At 48.4% G+C, this 6,000-nt stretch overlaps 1 protein-coding gene across 24 annotated transcripts in view; it reads right to left on the reverse strand.

The window, feature by feature from the left end:
- The window catches only part of KIF1A (kinesin family member 1A), a 158,995-nt gene extending 153,592 nt beyond the window's left edge, over positions 1-5,403 (reverse strand). For 16 of the 24 annotated variants that reach the window (XM_001513735.4, XM_001513790.4, XM_016228036.3 and 13 more), the window contains exon 1: positions 5,226-5,402. The gene's annotated coding sequence lies outside the window, so the exon portion shown is untranslated. Of the gene's footprint in view, positions 1-5,225 lie in introns of all 24 variants that reach the window. The other 8 variants (XM_007669296.3, XM_007669283.3, XM_016228024.3 and 5 more) reach the window with 1 other exon arrangement.
- Between the last annotated feature and the right edge of the window lie 597 nt (positions 5,404-6,000).

Genomic DNA, 6,000 nt, shown 5'->3' on the forward strand with positions numbered 1-6,000 from the left:
GAAATGAGACTAGCCAATTTGAAGGTTAACCACCAACCTCTTCCTGTCCTTAAAGCTATGCATTCCCACCAGGGTAGGGTCTGAGCCTGAATTCCCCAGGCAAGAGACATGATGCAATAGACGTTCAGAAGCATCGCTCCAAAGATATCAGGGACTGTAATGAGGTCAGAAAATTCCCAGGGTAAACTGTATGCTTCCCTCCGCCTTTGCCATGTCCTGTCCCTCTATTTTTGGGAGTGACATGAATACATAGTGTTTCTCTTGCATATGCTCCAAATTGCTGCTACTTGTAATAGATTTTGTTTTCAAGATCAATAAATCGCTCTTCTAAAGGCGATGAGTGCAGGAACCATCCTGACCATGGTCCGGATATGGAGCGATTCAGTCCCCAGAAGATGGTGAGGAATTAGGAAGCAAGATAGAGGGTGGAGTTTTCTGGATGAAGAATCGATAGATTGAATCCTAACCACTTTTCCCACTGTGGTTCTTAAAATCACAGAATCACAGAAACTGGATGACCTCCTTAAAATCGTCCAGTTTTAACTCTGACCTCAAGAAGTTTTCCAAAGCCAACCTTTCCTCAACATCAAGTACGGAGAGTAATGCGGCCAGGTACATTAGCTATTTGCTAAATGCGTTGGGGCTCCTTCGGCTGGGAGGCTGAAGGGCACAGATCTTTCCCCGGGGAAATTGCTTTCAGTAGATCAAATATTCCCTACAAGCTGATATTGCTGGGAGAAGCTCAAAAAGAAAGTCCTAAAGGAAGATAAGCCCCCTCTCAAACAAGCCCCTTAGTAAACCCTAAGGACACTAATGTCCATGGCTGCAAACAAAGCTAAAGATGGGTTTCATTATCATAACAGAATCATGACATAAGTGAAGGAGAGCATCGAAAAGTCCCTGGGAATCAATCAATACTGAAGTATTTCTTAAGTGCTTACTGTGTGTAGAGCACTGTATCAGTCACTTGGGCGAGTACAATAAGATAGAGAAGCAAAATGGGGGCCAGGCAGAGTTGCAAAGAACTTCAGGGAGATGGTCTTCCATAGTAGACCCAGAAATGTTTCTAAAATTAAACAGTCATTATTATTATTATTCTTATATTATATAAGATATATTTTAATAGTAATATTGTGGAATTTGTTGAGAGCTTACTAGGCACAGTGTAGTATACTAAGTTGTGGAGTAGATGCAAGATAAAGTTGGACACGGTCCCTACCCCACCTGGAGCTCACAGTCTAGCGGAGGAGAACAGGTATAGAATCCCCATTCTACAGATGAAGAAACTGAAGCACAAAGCAGTTAAGTGAGTTGTCCAAGGTCATTCAGCAGGTAAGTGGCAGAGCCGGGATTAGACCCCAGGGCCCTTGACTCCAAACCCAGTGATTTACACTTGCAATGGGCTTTGAGATCTGTCTATTGGACCACTGGTTTGCCACTGGTTTTCTGACCACCTACATTCTGCAGCAGTGCCTTATAGTGCTCGGAGATCCCAACAGGCCACATCAAACAACTGTTTTCTATCTCTTGCCAGTGGATTACCTAGTGCCACCTCCTGATCTCCAAGATAATATGCTCTTCACTCAGCAAAAGCTCAAGGTCTGATCTGTCTTGTCTACTCTTTTCGGCTCGACAGCGGAACGAAAGGGCTTTCTTTACGTTACCATTCTTGGTCATCCCCTGGAGTCAGTGATGTGAGCCTGTAAGTAAGGGCATTCTTTTCTTATAATGGACTATGAGACTAGTCTATTCCAGTGTTCTATTTTTTTTTTCTTTTCTGATAAAATCAGTGATTCGGCTCTGGTAATTTAAGAGTCCTTCATATTTTCTAAAAGGTTGGATTCACCTGAAGTCCACCTGAAGTCTAATTGAAGGGATAACTTTTTTAAAAGATGAGGACACTTCGCAACCACATCGAACCCGCTGGAGTGTTAAGTAGCTGCTACGAGCAGTTGCTTTGCGTTGTTGGCTTCTGGAGGGTGAGTCTGTCTCTTGGTTATTTTTTTTTGTTTATTTCTTTTTTTTTGCATAGGTGCCTTTCTATTGATCCTTGCTGAGATCAGCTCCAGTTCTGCTGTTCATTGATGGGGATGAGACCACATACAGGCCTGTAAAAGAAGGGGTGGGAACAATTTGATGGTAGAGGAGGAGAAGAAAGAAGAAGAGATGGAGGAAGAAGAGAAGAAAGAGGAGGAGGGAAAGGAGGAGGAAGTGGGAGAAGAGGAGAATGAAGAGGAGGGGCAGAGAGAGGAGGAGGAGGGGGAGGATGAAGAGGTGAAGGAAGAGGAGGAGGATGACGTGGAAGAATAAGAGGAGAGTGAGGTAGAAGAGGAGGAGGAGGAGGGGCAGAACATTTTTCTTTTTCCTGCCTGAATTGGGTCCATCTTGTAGATCCCCATCAACTGGTAAGGTTTAGGTGGGGTCTATTTGAAGGCAGGGGGCTGGCCTAGATGACTTCTCAAGGTCATCTACATTTCAAGGATTCTGTATGTTTAAAATAGCTGGTGATGTTTCCAAGGCTGGGAGTAGACGGATAAAACCCCACTTTTCCCCTGCGGAGCTCGGAAGAGAACGTCTTCGTCCCAAACCAGATAGCATTTCCTCCAGGATATTTGGCAGAATCATTTACTCAGAGATCCTGAGATATGTTTTCTTATTATGTAATTAATAATACTAAAAATAATAATAATAATTGCTAAGTGATTACTCTATACCAAGGGCTGGGTAGATATAAGGTAATCAGATCGTCTGTGTTCCACTTAGGGCTCGCAGTCTAAGTCATTTTATAAATAAAGAAATGAAGGCACAGAGGAATTAAATGACTTGTCCAAGGTCACAGAGCAGGGAATTGGTGCTTTAAAGTGCCCTGCATACAGTAAGCTTTCAAAAAATGCCACGGAGTAATTGATTGATGTGGCCGAGTCGGGACTAGAATCCAGCTCCTCTGACTCCCAGGCCTGTGCTCTTCCCAGTAGGCGTTTCTTGGGCTCAGGGCTTCCTCATAATATCAGTCTTTAATTGCTATTTATTTTGTCTAGGCTTTACCGGGAATGACAGAGGGTAGGGTCACAACAACTGCACTCTGTGAAATTATTTGACTCATTATTAGAGTGACTTTGAACTCTTCCTGGGAGCCCTACTCCTTTCGTCACTCTGTACCCCAATAACACACCTGCAAACACAACCTTCTGTAAATCTGTAAAAAACAAAAAACAAAAAAATGAGCACCAATTCCCTCATTCCAAGCTACAGCAGTGCAGCCTCCCAAACCAGCAAAATGGCCGACACCCAGCCGGCTTCAGGCCGAAAGCCAATCCTCTGTCACCCTTTTCTGCTTTGATCGGGTGCTTTCTTCTTGAGCTTAGAAACAGCATTAAAAGATCTGCCACTTTGCCCCCACCACCCTCAACTTTCTCTCCATCCCTGGTTCCGTGCTGTGAGGCTCTAAAGGTACAACATCTAGTTGGATTCATTCCTGTGCCATTCTGAATTCCACCTCAGTGAACTAGCCTTTAATATGCTTGTTCACCGGGTTGCAATCCATCTCCTTGGTGTAGCTCTCCGCCAGGTCTGCAAGCAAAAACGCCCCTTGTTCTCTATCGCGAGCAACCGGAGGGCCACCTTGAGAAAGCCACATCCGGGAGGGAAGGCGAGGAAGAAACCTAGAGAGTGAGACGGACATTTTGAAAATCTGCCGTCCGTCCGTCCCCTTTTTCACGCTCAGGAGTGCTGGTTTGGGGGAGAAGCTGGATTTGGAAGCCCTGTTTGAATCGGATGGGGCTGGTTTGCACTGGAGTCTGAACCTGGCTTCCGACAAGAGCCACAGCTGCTCTAACCTCAGGCCCTGTGACTCTGCATTCTCCTTCCTATCTATCCTTAGATCCACATTCTCTCTCTCTCTCTCTCTTTCTCCTTTGCTCTCTCCCCTCTCTCTCATGCTTAGGGTCTGAAAGAGGTGGGACAGTGACTGAGGTGGTCTCAGGGGGCAGTCTCCTTATCACCTGGGAAGTGATGCATTGGATTCCTGCAAATATATAGCTTCTCATCCAACCTCACTCCGTTCTGGAGAATCTTCTTGGGGAGGCTGGGAAGGGCGAACCTTTGATGGAGCTGATCAGGAAAGGGATGGGAGCTGTGAGAGGGAGGGGGAGTAGTCAGCAACCACAACTGCTCTGTAGGCCCATACTGCGACCACATTTATCTACCGGACCCTTCTCAAGGAGAAAAGGGTGCTGAAGACAGGGGTGGGGGGGGACTAAGCAAGTTCAGAGACCGTTGTCGGGCAGACTTAATGAGAATCAGACAAGAGCCTGCGAAATACTGTTTGCTAAGTGGATTCCGGTATGCCTAAAGCCAGGCAGGAATATCTATTATTTATCAGAGAACTCATTTCCTCTCTCCCTCCCCTCCGCTCATCTTTGCCTCCCCGCCCTGTCGACATCAGAGATCTCCAACTCATGCTGCTCCCTGGATGTTTTTCACTCCTGCATCTCCATCCCTTGGGATCACCCTCCCTCCTCCCACAAGCCCCGTCCTTCTCCACTCTCCATCACCACCACCATTTCCCAGTCTGCCCCTCGCTCCACAAAGGTTAACGCGAAAACCCGTCATGACGACAATAGCCCCTCGGCTACCCTTCGTCTCCGACTCTCGGCATCATATTTGCCCTCGGGGGATGCTTTGTTCTGTTCATTTTCCAGGCCGGGGGTGGGGAGGGAGGAGGAGAAACCAACCATCACATTAATCGGCAATAAATGAAAATTCTTCTCCGCCTCTGCACTGCCCCCGTTCCCCACCCCTCCACCCCTGCATCCAATGCAGTTTTCTGAATATCCTCAGGAACGGGACGACGGGACTGGAATGCAGCACTCTCCACAGACAAGGGCCATTTTTCCAGTGAATTCAGACGTCCCATACAAAGGACCGCAGCCCCATGAATCTGCTTCATTGTTCGCCACTGAAACAGAGCCAAATGCCCGGTGGGGGTGGGGAGGGAAGGTGGGAGGGATCGGAGGCCGAAATAGAACATTAAGCTCCTTTCTAAAAACGATGAAGGAGAGCGTCGTTCCCCGTGCGATGACTGACTGATGGAGCATCGGTCAAAGAATCGGTCCGGATACGTCCGGGGGCTGGGGAGAAAGATGGGGAGAGCGAAGCAGACAACACACAGAGCCATCCCACCCACCCCCGCCTCGAATTGAGGGAGAGGATTTAGACGCTCTAACCTTTGAGTGCAGGTCAGCAGCCGCCTGAGATCAAGGCCGGATCAGGAGAGGCTGGCATCGGGAGAGCTTCAGACCCAGATCCGGCCAACTGCGTTTCTCTGGTCCTTCTAGGCAGAGCCCCGTCGCCGTTTCTTGAGACTCTGTCTTTCTGCAGGTTCACTGCCCACCCACCCCCCCCCCACCCTTCTGCCTGCCTCTCTGCCAGTTGGTTGGCTGTGGGCTGGGCTGAGTCTGTGCGGTATATGCTTGCAGGGAATGGGAGGAGGGATTTACTCTCCCTCGCAGCTGCTGGTGCCGAGGATGGAGCTGTGACATCACTGCTTACAGAAACTGGTCCATCATTGCGGAATCGCACTGCCTCAGCAGACCGGGGACACTAGAGGAAGGGAAGGAGAGCGAGATTTGCTAACTCGCTGCCCACATCATTTCTCACCCAAGCAGATCCGGCTGAGACATAGAGCCTCCTTGTGCGCCATCCCTCCCACCCGAGAGATGCGGAGACAGGAACGCTCCCTCACACCGGGAAGGCGGCACACGAGCACCCATTTACAGAAGAGAGGGCACTCCCACCTCGCTTCTAGGCCTCCATTGCTCTTTTCCTGCAATTCTCCTCCTGCATCCACCCAGCAACTAAAGGAAAGGGGCTGGGGCAGGTAAACCTAACACCACAACTCCAAGAAAAATTACTCCCCTTCATTTTTTGACTGGGGTGCTGGATATTGCCTTTTCTACGTACGCGAAAGGCAGCCTGGTTTTAAGTGCTGGGGTAGACACG

This window comes from Ornithorhynchus anatinus, chromosome 7 (assembly GCF_004115215.2).
Source record: "Ornithorhynchus anatinus isolate Pmale09 chromosome 7, mOrnAna1.pri.v4, whole genome shotgun sequence".
NCBI lineage: Eukaryota > Metazoa > Chordata > Mammalia > Monotremata > Ornithorhynchidae > Ornithorhynchus > Ornithorhynchus anatinus.